Consider the following 12,917-nt stretch of genomic DNA (forward strand, 5'->3'; position numbering starts at 1 on the left):
GTCCCTTCTTTGCCAAACTGAAATTATTGACTCAGAAAATTTAGTAATTTTGCTTTTTAAAAAGCAGCTATAATGACAAAGCAAGGAAAGAAAATCAATGGATCAAACTCAATTTCAGAACCAAATTAAGGCAGCAACATTAGTGTGATCACAAAGCATATGAAATGCCTAAGGCAGGTCCAAGAAACTTGCAGAAATGAGGACAGCAAAGGCCAGCGTCTTCCTCCACCAGCCCTGCAGCGAAGGGACAGGAGGAGTGTGGGCTGACTGCCCACATCACTTTTGTGGAAGACGTCATTTGAGGAGATTGTCCCTACAAATCAACACTTTGGGATCTGCACTTCCAACTTACATCACGGTTGTTGAAGGTGCATTCTACTACAGGGCAAATACAGTAAGTCCCCTACATACAAACCTTCAAGTTGCAAACTTTCAAAGATACGAACGTGCATCTGGTTGCAGCAAGGAACCTGTACCAGCAACGTCAGGTGTGAGTGAAATTGCAGCTCGCCCTCCGTCTCCTGTTGCTGACGATCCTTCAGCTCTACCATCTCCCACCTCCTCCCCCTCCTCCAGTCAGTAACTCTTCTTGCCTGTTCACTCGATGCCAGCCCCTGGATGCCAGCTCTTGTACTGTGCTACTGCACTTTTCCAGCTACTGCACTGAAGGGTCAAAATGTTTTCTTTATTATTTGTGTGTGTTTGTTTTTTTATGTATTATTTGTGTGAAAAGTATTCTAAACCTATTACAGTACAGTACTATAGAGCCGATTGTGTTAGTTGGGTACCTAGGCTAACTTTGTTGGACTTACGAACAGATTGGACTTACGAACATGTTCTTGGAATGGAACTCGTTCATATGTAGGGGACTTACTGTAAGTAACACCTGGGATGAAAGTTGCAAGCACCTAATCAGGTCAAAAGAAAAGCTTTCTATTAGCAGCTTCTGCAGACTCCTCTCACTTTGAAAATGTTAGGGGTCCTCCAAGGTCTGGTTTCAACTCTTCCCTCATCTCTTCTCACTCCCCTGTATTCTCTCCTGGGAAATTACATACACTCTCAAAAGCTTCACTTACCATCAAGCACCCAAATTATTATCTTTAGCCCCAAATCACTGCCCTGAGTTCCAGATCCACATATCCAGCTGCTTCCTGAATGTCCCCATCCAAATGCTCCCTACTGAGCTCATCATGTCCCTCTGTCCCTCTGCACCTGCTCCTCCCTTGCCCACCTGTCCAGACAGCACCAACTTCCTAGGTGATAAGAGCAGAGGCTACAACAAAATCTCCCATGTTACGACTTCTGGCTTTGACCTCAAAAGTGCACATACATCCCAAACTAATTCAACTTGACTTCGGAAAATAATCAGACACAAAACAAAGAGCAAACACTGCCCCGAAGTCTCCTTGCCTAGTCAGCAACACTGGCCTCAGCTTGGACACAGCCCCTGCTGAGACCCTGGGACATCAGAGAGAGAGACCAGGGAGCTGACCAACACTCCACACTGACCCAGAATTGGCAACAGAATGAGCATTACAGTTTTCGCATTATTGTAGGTTGTTCTAATCTGAACAGTTTGCTGCTGGTTATTTGTCTATTCACTCCCAGCCCCAGTGGCACCCTTCTGCATCTCCTCGGTCATGCCATGCCGAGGCTGGGACTCTGCAATCTACATTTCTCAGGCTTGCGTGCCACTGGCTTCTAGTTATGTTCTGATGGTGGAACGAGGGAGGAGGGAAAAAAGGCTCTGTTCCTGCTTTCAGCAACCACCTAGCAGCAGCAAAAAAGCTCCACCTCCTAGTCTTGGCACTTCTAGCAGCAGCTCTGGGGTGTCCCCTTGGGGATTCAAGGCACAGCTCTCACCACCCCCTCAGGGCACAGCCCCCCCCCCAACCCGTGGCAGTCCCTCCTCTGACCTCTTAGCTTTTGAGATCACAGTTCTTCCCTTTGTCCCCCAGGACCTAGAGGTAGCAGCTGCAATTACTTCAGCATCCACTTGTGTTCTTTCAGCCTCCCAATCCCTGTAGAGTCAGAAATCCCTCATATTTGAAATACTTAGCATGATTTCTGTATCCTAAAGGGACTCTGAGTTATGATACAGAATTTCTTTTGTTGCGTGGTTTGTTTTCTTTTGTTATAGATTTTATAGTTTGCTCACAAAATATCGCTTTCCCATGGCAGAAGTCTCTACCTTTGGTTACCATTTATTCTGCCAAGTAGACTGCTTTCCAGAGTGGAAATGGAAGAACACATATCAGTAAGAGGAAACTGAAACCTCAGAAAGAGGCCAGCCGGACCCGCAGATAATTCTGGGCCCATGATTCATATAACTCAACTTTCAGATTCTCAATTCAACTTTATACCGAATATTTGCGAGGTTAAGCGAAACACAGGCCTGTTTTAAATGTTTGGTTTTTCTCTCTATGGACACAAATACATTTTAAGATCTGATGAAAAAGAATACTGCTGACCCCTCTCCCTCCTTTGGCCCCCTCCCCACAAGCCACCATCCTATGGAGTCCTGTCCATTGTACCTCCAGCTGCAGGAGCAGTCTAACTCACCAGCACCTGTCCCTGGGAAGAGAGCAGCCTCCCACTTTTCCGGTACAGGATGCTGGGATAATTGCATGGAATTAATAATCTGCCTGGAAAATGACAAAGCTTACCTCCCCCCACAGACAAATTAATAACAGGTGGATTACACTGTTGGGAGAGAATTCTCCCCAGGTCTCTCTTGCTTCTGCATGTCTTGCAAGCAGAGGCTTTGCTCCTCCCTTGGTTCCAGACTATCTTTTCAAGGATGTTTGTATAGTGACCAGTCTTAGAAGATATGATGTTTCTCTCCGGGGAAAAGGACAGGTTTGTTTACTTTCCAGTAAAATATAGAGGGTATCTCCCTTTGGAGCAAAGGTCAGGCAGACCTTTAATAAAAGGTTCAGGTTCTGAGGTCTGCCCTTAATAAAAGGTTCAGGTTCCCTAGGCTCAGGGTTCCTCTCCTATAACACAATCTACTTCAGGTACAGGAGTTACCCAGCCCTTTTCACATCTGTCCTGGGGGACCTTGGACTTGGGAGCCACACAAGAAAGTTCTGCTACTCTGGCTTCTGCTATTTTTGTGAGTAATAAAGTCATTTGTCTCAGACCCAAAAACCTTGTATCTTTTGCAGCATTCATGAAACTGAGCAGGCTAACTTGTTAGCTTGCAAGTAGGGGAAAATTTTAGACCCTCTACAGCAGTGGTCCCCAACCTTTTCGGCATCAGGAACCGGTTTCGTGGAAGCCAATTCTTCCATGGACTGGGGGCTGGGGGGGATGGTTCAGGCTGTAATGTGAGCGATGGGGAGCAATAGGGAGCAGCAGAGGAAGCTTCACTCGCTCGCCGCTCACCTCCTGCTGTGCGGCCCGGTCCCTAACAGGCTGCGGACCAGTACCAGTCTGTGGCCCGGGAGTTGGGGACCCCTGCTCTATAGTTCTTAGTATACATCACTGAATGTGAAAACAAAAACTATCAAGCTTAAGAAGATGAAATAAAGAACAGCTTCATAATCTGGAATGTCTTAAACAGAATACACAAAAGCCTTTACCATAGAGAAAAAAATAGATAAATTTGACTACATTAAAATGAAGAAATTCCATTCATCAACAGACACTATTAGGACAGCGAAGAAGATGTTCACAATAATAAATAATATTGACATACAAGTGAAAAAGGCTTATATACAGAATGAATATATATCCTATAAACCAATAAGAAAGATACAGAAAATCCAATAGAAAAATTGGCAAAATAGTTGAGCAGACCCTTCACGGAAGAGGAAAGCCAAATGGCCAGTAAACATATAAAAAGGCGCTCAACCTCAAAATCAGGGAAATACAAATTAAAATGAAAACCACCATGGAAAATCATTTTGGAAAACAGTTTGCCATTGTTTAGTAATGTACACCATATGATCCAGCCATTCATAGCAGCATTATCAGTAACAGCCAGAAAACTAAAAACAACCCAGAAGTCCACCAACAGGAGAATGGATAAATAAATTAGGTATTCTATACCACAATAAAAATGAATGAACTACAGCTACACAGAACAACGTGTCCCCACTCGCCACAATTAGAGAAAGCCACGAGCAGCAATGAAGACCCAACACAGCCAAAAATAAATAATAAATAAATAAATTTATTTTTAAAAAAAACAGGTAAAAGTAATCCACTGTATTTAGGGATATTTAGGTTATACAATTATAAATAAAAGCAACACGTGATTGCTACAAAAGGTAGGATAGTAATTACTTTTAGGGTGAGAGAGGAGTACATAACTCTGAAAAGCTCCATGGGGACAATGTTCTATTGTCGGGTACTAGCAATGTTCTATTTCTTGTCCTTGATGGGATTACACTAGTGTTCAGTTTATAAATAAACCAACAATCTGTACACTTATGTTTTATACCCTTAAAAATTAGTAAACACAAACACAAAAAGACTGAGGAAACAATATCCAGGTCATGAAATTGAACATTGCCAGTAAACCAGAAGCTCCCACATACCCCTTTCCAACACAACCTCCTCCTTTCCCTCATCGGTTGTCACTATCCTGACTTTTACCCCCAAGTGTACATTATTAAATACTACGGTTTACCTCAGTCTGCTTTTGACTTTTACCTAAACGAAATCAATTGAATATTTGCATTTGAGTCTGAAAACTGTTCTTGATAAATCAACTAATTACTGTGATGCATATGCTGCTTTGGACATAGTATCTTCGTAGTGAACTAAACATAGTTCAGTTGAAACAGAGATAACGTGCTAGAACTTTACAAGTGTGTGTGAAATCATGAGAACACCAATTTACATTAAGCAAAAGAACATTATCCATGACATAAACTCAGTGGTGTTAATTTGAATTTTACTGGGTTAGTAGTTTTATCTGCATTTAATTTGAAATAAGTTTGGAGTTTATAACTTGTCTTAAAGCTCTAAGCATAAGTTTTAACACTTACTTTTACGTTCATCCATATTTAAGTAACAATATAATAAAACTAGATTTAACTCAACACAAGGAGTCCCTTATAAAAAGGGGTCCTTAGTTCACACAGATTTGAGAAACCCTGCCTAGGAATTGGCTCCCATTCTTCCATCTCACCCTCCTGCCTGCAGCCCAAGACAAAACCACAGCTTGCTACCTACAGCCAGGAACATTCAAGCAGAATGCTTTCCAAACCACCCATGTCATCTCTGTGAAGTATGTCAGGCACTCTGCCTGTTACCTTTGGAATTCATGCCGTTTCCATTTGTCATACAGATGATCAAAGCCGGGGACCAAAATCAAGCAGCAGCAACTAAGCAAAGTGTGAAAACAGTTTATTTGGGCCAGGTGACAATTCTTTGAAATGCTAGTGACAATCACCCGTAGCTCATACTTTGGCATTGCTACTGCTTAACTATGAACTCAAGCACAGAAACTCCTCACCCAGTACGTTTGTTTCCTACTGCTGCTGTAAAACATTACCAAAAACGTAGGGGCTTAAAACAACACAGATTTATTTCCTTACAGTCCTGGAGGTCAGAAGTCTAAAATTGGTATTTCAGGGCTACCATCAAGGTGCCGACAGGGCTGGTTCCTTTTGGAGGCCCCAGGGGAGAATCCGTGCCTTTGCCTTTTCTAGCTTCGGGAGGTCACCTTCACCTGCATCCCTTGGCCCCTGACCCCTTCCTTGCGTCACTCCAATCTCTTTTTGCGGTACGCGGGCCTCTCACTGTTGTGGCCTCTCCCATTGCGGAGCAAGGCTCAGCGGCCATGGCTCACCAGCCCAGCCACTCCGCGGCATGTGGGATTCTCCCGGACTGGGGCACGAAACCTGTGTCCCCTGCATCGGCAGGCGGACTCGCAACCACTGCGCCACCAGGGAAGCCCCTCCAATCTCTTACATCCACCTTCACTTTGCCTTCTCTTCTGTCCTGCCTCTGTCTTATTAAGGACCCTTGTGATTACATCAGACCCAACTAGGTAATCCAAGGTAATGCCCCCGTCTCAAGATCCTTAACTTAATCACATCTGCAAAGTCCCTTTGCCATATAAGGTAACATTCACAGGTTCCAAGCCTTAGCACACGGACCTACCACACTCAGGTAGCAGAAGTCTGACCTACCACAGTTGTGAACAGGAGGAACGCACATCTCCTTTGCTTAAAGTTCAAGGGTTCAAAAGAGGCACACAAACTCCTGACCTAAAAGCAATTTTGTTTCTATGTGAATGAATCCTAAATTACTGTGGTATAAAAAGAAATACGGGGGGGGTGGGAGGGAGACGCAAGAGGGAGGGGATATGGGGATATTTGTATACGTAGAGCTGATTCACTTTGTTATACAGCAGAAACTAACACAACATTGTAAGGCAATTATACTCCAATAAAGATGTTAAAAATAGAGAAAGAAAGAAAAAGAAAAGGAAATACAGGCACTCCCCTGGTAGTGCAATGGTTAAAAATCCACCTGCCAATGCAGGGGACACGGGTTCGAGCCCTGGTCCAGGAATATCCCACATGCCACGGAGCAACTAAGCCCGTGCACCACAACTACTGAAGCCCGTACGCCTAGAGCCCGTGCTCCGCAACAAGAGAAGCCACCGCAGTGAGAAGCCCGCGCACTGCAACGAAGAGTAGCCCTCGCTTGCCGCAACTAGAGAAAGCTGGCATGCAGCAACAGAGACCCAACGCAGCCAAAAATAAATAATAAATTAATTAATTAAAAAAGAAATACATATGGCTTTTATCCCTGGTTTCCCACACAGAGCTCTCCTCAGACCTTTGGGGTTTCCTGAGTGATAGGAGTGTCCTTCGTCATTCTTTAGGAGTCCCTTTTGAGCACACCTGAGTCTGTGCTCATGATGACTTAGGGTGGGGCCCCTAGACAGCCTCAGGATGGGGCTGGCCACCAGAAAGACCCAGTGAGTAGAGGGTTGAAACTTACCATCCCACCCCCTTGATCTCCTGGGGAGGGCAGAGTGGCTGGAGGTAGAATCAATCGTCAGTGGTCGAGGATTTAATCAACTGTGACAGATGTGTAAACCACAGAGCGCAGAGGAGCGTGAAGTCAAGTGTACAGTAGAGTATGATGAAGGTGCTCTGGACAGGTAGGAAAGGCATCATAAAGGAAGTAGGATGACAATTTTGCCTTGGAGAATTCACAGCATTTGGAGGAGGTGAGAGGAAGGGAAAGGGTATTCCCAGATGAAGAATAGCATAAGCCAAGGCACCAAAAAGCAAATATTGAGCCTGTGTAGGGACAAAGGTGACACTTCCAATGTGGCTCGACCGTGGAGGGTTTGGGGCTCAAAGGGGGGTTGAATAAGATGATGAAAGCTCTGACACCATGTCATGTTATTCCATGGTCTTTATTCCAGAGTCATGATCTTTCAGAAAATAAATTTCCTTTTCATTTACCAAGTAACAAACACCCCACAAGTTTAATGTTCAAAACCTTGACCTAGTTCTATCTCAATTATACAATTTCTCAAAGACCCTTCCAACCCCATGCCTCTGAGTTCTGAGCTGTGGTTAATGGACCCCTAGTAGAAGGCAGAGCGGGGAAGACATCACCAGTGCATCCAGTAGAGAAGTACAGATTCACAACAGGAAAGCACGACTGTTGTGCAACTTGAACTCTGATTAAGTCATTACACAGTGGCTGAAACCTGTCTGAAAAGGAGTATTTGGATTTGTCATGAGAACCAATGCTACGTAGACATGTTTTTAAAGGATTGTTTTCAAATTGCTCTAACGTTTAGAGGGAAAAGAGATATGACCTTTTTAAAATGTGAAAAGCAGAATAAAGACGCAGATGTAGGGAACGGACTTGAGGACACAGGGAGGAAGGGGAAGCTGGGACGAAGTGAGAGAGGAGCACTGACATATATACACTACCAAATGTAAAACAGATAGCTAGTGGGAAGCTGCTGCACAGCACAGGGAGATCAGCTCGGTGCTTTGTGACCACCTAGAGGGGTGGGACAGGGAGGGTGGGAGGGAGACGCAAGAGGGAGTGGATGGGGGATATATGTATGCATATAGCTGATTCACTTTGTCGTACACCAGAAACCAACACAACATTGTAAAGCAATTATACTCCAATAAAGATATTTTTAAAAGTTAAATATTAAATAAAGGGAAAAAACTTTCATCCATTCATTAAAAACAATATCAAGAAAAAAAATGTGAAAGGCAGGAGAAATGTTGCCAGTTGCTCCTTTATCTAGTTAATGAGGATTCTCTAAAGCGTTCTCAGCAGAATAACAGCTTATCTGGAGGGAGCTGGTGGGGAGAGAGATGGAGTGAGGTGACAGCCAGGCCAAGGGGGGAAACAAAGCGCTGATCACATTGTGACTCTGTGTCGGGGGGGGGGGGCGGGAGGGGGGGTGTGTGAGAGAGAGAGAAAGAGAAAGAGAGAGACAGAGAGAGAAAGAGAAGGGGGATGGGCTGATGGAGGGAGGGAGGAAAGAAGAGAGGAGGAGGGGTGAAGGTCAGGGAGATGATGCTGGCGTCTGACTACACTGTTGGTTCCTCTTGTTTGGCTTCCCTCACAGAGCAGGAAGAGAGAGAAGCTTTCTAAGTCTAAGCTGCAGGAAAGCCTTACGTGAGCAGCTTCCACAGAACAAGGAACAGATCTTCTGACACCAGTAAGAAGGAGAGCTCCTGCTTCCTCGCTGCGGCTACTGCTCAAAAGCAAACCCTTTGGAACATAAGCACCTCTAGGTATTTCTGACCCTAGGAGTAGTTTAGAAATGAAAATTATCGGGATCTCAGAGAAGACAAGGATTAGATTAATATTAGACATGTAGAATGGAAGCAACCTAAGTGTCCATCGACAGATGAATGGATAAAGAAGATGTGGCACATATATACAATGGAATATTACTCAGCCATGAAAAGAAACGAAATTGAGTTATTTTTAGTGAGGTGGATGGACCTAGAGTCTGTCATACAGAGTGAAGTAAGTCAGAAAGAGAAAAACAAATACCATATGCTAACACATATATATGGAATCTTAAAAAAAAAAGGGTTCTGAAGAACCTAGGGGCAGGACAGGAATAAAGATGCAGACGTAGAGAATGGACTTGAGGACACCGGGAGGGGGAAGGATAAGCTGGGACGAACTGAGAGAGTGGCGTGGACATATATATACTACGAAATGTAAAACAGATAGCTAGTGGGAAGCAGCCACATAGCACAGGGAGATCAGCTCAGTGCTTTGTGACCACCTAGAGGGGTGGGATAGGGAGAGTGGGAGGGAGACGCAAGAGGGAGGGGATATGGGGATATATGTATATGTATAGCTGATTCACTTTGTTGTACAGCAGAAACTAACACAACACTGTAAAGCAATTATACTCCAATAAGATGTTAAATAAATAAACATATGTAGAGTTAAGAAAATAGGAATATTAAACACACTTTATTCAAGGTTGCTTTTTTTTTTAGTCAGCTAAACTATATATCTCTACTTCTTACAATATTATGTAGCTAATGTCAATACACCTGGGTTCCAGAAAGGCTACCTCACCCACAGTCCCACCAAGATACTGGCAATAAGAGTCCCTGAAGAGTTTTTTTTAATCCCCATTAATGGACAGAAGTAGGGATGGGCCAAGTCCCCTGAAGTGACAGGTGGCATTTATTCCCCTTGAGAGGACCTGTCAGAGCCATCCTAGACCTCTTCATGGGATGCAGGTCTGAAGACCCCTATACCACAGGCTTTTCCACGGGAAACTCCCACCGCAGTGAGTCTGTCTTACTGATAATGTGCAGAACTGCATGCCAAGTGATTGTGCATCCAAGGGCCTGACTCCACTAGGTCCAGCATTGGCCCAAGGGACAAACTCCCCTCTGACCCTGGACCCTTGCGAGCTTGCAGCTGTACACGCTAGGGCGCCATGCCATAACCGCCCTATAGGGTTGGGGTGCTAGGAGGAAATCCCAGGAGGGATGGGAAAGGTCAGGAGTGTGGCTTCTCAGGAGCCAACGTGAGTTGGGCAGGGGAAAGGAGTACCGGGGGAGCAAACTGGGACATTTCACTGGGACCCTGGAGACTAAGCAGCTGGTGGGGACGCTCACAGTCCAAGAGGATAGGCGTCTCCAGACTTTGGGATTTTATGGGCAGTAAATACCCAAAATGGCAGTAGTAGTAATAATAACAATAAAATATAAAATATAATATTTATCATAAATTAGTTATCCAATCATAATTATATTATAAAATATTACAAAATATGTTACATTCAAATAAAATAATAGATATAAAATATAATAATGATATTATTATTAATTTTATTATTTTTACCATCTAACAAAGTGTTTTCAAGTTTTCATTTTCTTAGAAAGGGCACTTCTTTTTTATTGCTGTTTCATTTGAATAAGGACCTTTCAATACCAAAATTACAGGAAGAACATAATCTTGGAAATCAGGTAAATTCAGATTTGATAGAAACTCACATTGTTCTCTTATTTGTCCTTATACTTTTCTCATTTTGCTAAGGGCCAGTGAACACTTCGAAGGAGGCCAGTAGTTCACACGTGGAGCTGGAGAGCTGGTGGGGCTGGACACCAGGCACTCCTGCCAGCTCTATTTCCACCTGTCCTCCTGCAGGTAGCTCTGCAGAGGAGGTGCCTTCTACAAGAGCAAGGCCTAAGGCCCAGACACTGCGGTGCCAGCGCCCACCAGCATCCCTTTCCTTCAATCTGCTCTTCTGATTGGCCAGTTTTCTTTGGGGAAAGCCTAAATGCCATACTCCTGCCTGGTGGTAGACATGCTCTAAGTAGTCCTTCCCAGAGCCAGAGAAAGGATTAACTGATTGCTTCCCTCTTCACTCTGGCTGCCAGCAAGCCCAACAACACATCTGAGGATCAACAATAGCAACTCCACGGACCTTCTTACCTGTGTCTTTACATGTAAATAAATTCACGTAGACCTCCACAAGCCTTGCCTTTACCACAGCTATTTATATTTTCCCTAATCACGATTCATTATTCTTTCTTACACTTTACACCTAAAATTTCTTGTAAACTGTTTCAAATCCTACGTGGTACAAGAGAATGTAAATAATACAAACCCCAAAAATGTTTAGGTTAAAATTATAAAAATTTGCTAAAGTAATTCACTGATGACTGAGGCAAGCATGATGTTTTTTACATAATAACCGAAGTGCAAAGCAAAAATCACTTACGCCACCAGATGAGGCATTAGGGCCCAAACTGGTATAAGCAAAGTTAATTTTTTTTCCCTGAAAGATAAAATATAGTGAGCCATCAGCTTAATTTAAAATTCACACAGCTTCTAAACAATAAGAGGCACTTTTCTTTTCCATGAACAAAGACGTTTTATTCATATGTGAATAAAGCAAAGATTCTTTCTATTCTATTTACATGAAGCAATTCTGCATTTCTATACAAAATGAGCTATTTTGCACCAGGCAGAGCCATATTACAGAACCGTTGTGCACTCTGGATGAAGTTGTCTGATTGCACATGCATTAATAACAAAAAGCACTTTGTATTATCAAATAAGAAAAAAAAATCCTTAAGCTTTCCATGACACTCTCTTCTGTTTTTCCTTCAACACAAACCCATACATTAATGCATTCACTTCTAACCTAGAACTGGGTGTGCTCCATAAGGATGGAGAAAGTGTGTGGGCCCATAGTGAAAGGACCAAAGAAAAGAAACGTGAACCTCCATACCAAGTATTTTGGAGTGGTTTTTGGTTGAACTTTTTCCAAGGGTGTAATTTTAAATAGGTTTTGTGAAGTTCGGGGTGGGAGGCGGGGCTTGGGGAGGAATCTCCCCAAAGTGATTACAAACTCATTTAGATAGCAAAGGATAGTTTCTACTTATTTTAGGGTTAAATCCCTGAATTATTCATATTTCAGGATAATGAGGGAGACATTATAAAAATAGCATATTCTTTAAAGAACTTTACTCTTTCTTCTCCAAAAGTTTAAACCATCTTCTTAAGAGTGTAAATATAGTTCTTAAATTTAACAGGAACCAACACTGACCAACCTGTTAAATTTAACAGGAACCAACATTTATCATACCAATAAAACTGGATTTGAAATATGAAGTCTTAACTTAAAAACAAAATTCTTCATTAATTACTCCCAGTTTTGAGCAACAAATTACTGAGAAGTTCTGATCTCCTGGGTGAATAGCTAGTAAGAAGTGAGAGAGCAGAAAATATAAACTAATTTAAAGCTAGAATCCATAGTGATCATTTGGAAGCAAAACATGAATATCATCATAATAGTCCTTGCCATCCCCCGGCCCTCTACAGTGTTCATGGGAGGGATTTTACTCCAACAATATCGTTGGATTCTAATCTTAGTACATGCAGGGCATACCTCCCCATTCTTCACCTCCAAAGCAGGTCAATCTTTATTTTCCTGTCTTCTTCACCCAAGACAAGGCTTGAGCAAAATGGCCTGTTCCATAGACAATTCCACTGCCCACATATTCTGTCCCACCCTTTCCTAAAAAAAGATGTGTATTTCTTAAATGTGTGATTCTTTTAAAAAGCATACTAAAACACTCAGTGTGTATTTAAAAACATTCATTCCATAAAGGCTCACAAAGTGCTTAATCCCCAGTAAGATGCTGGGAGAGGTGACTTTCCAATAGCCTGTCTCCTGCTCCTACCTTTGCCCCTCTGAAGTCTGTTCTCAAAGGAGCAACCAGAATGATCTTGTTAAAATTTAAGTTCACCTTGCCCCTCCAATATTCCAGAACCCTGCAATGGCTCCTCTTTTCACTCAACGTAAAAGCCGAAGTCTTTGCAACAAGGCCCCACAGAAACAGCCTCTCATCCTCCCTGACCATCCTTCTTCTCCCCCTCGCTCATTCTGCTCCAGCCACTCTGCTCCCTGGTACTCA

The 12,917-nt window shown here is 43.1% G+C and overlaps 1 protein-coding gene across 4 annotated transcripts in view; it reads right to left on the bottom strand.

Moving 5' to 3' along the window:
* Nucleotides 1–12,917, bottom strand: part of SH3GL3 (SH3 domain containing GRB2 like 3, endophilin A3) — a 144,548-nt gene that overhangs the window by 84,843 nt on the left and 46,788 nt on the right. The gene's annotated exons all lie outside the window — the stretch shown is intronic.

The sequence above is a fragment of the Monodon monoceros genome, unplaced genomic scaffold (assembly GCF_005190385.1).
Source record: "Monodon monoceros isolate NGI ecotype Baffin Bay Population unplaced genomic scaffold, NGI_Narwhal_1 Super_Scaffold_21, whole genome shotgun sequence".
Classification (NCBI taxonomy): domain Eukaryota; kingdom Metazoa; phylum Chordata; class Mammalia; order Artiodactyla; family Monodontidae; genus Monodon; species Monodon monoceros.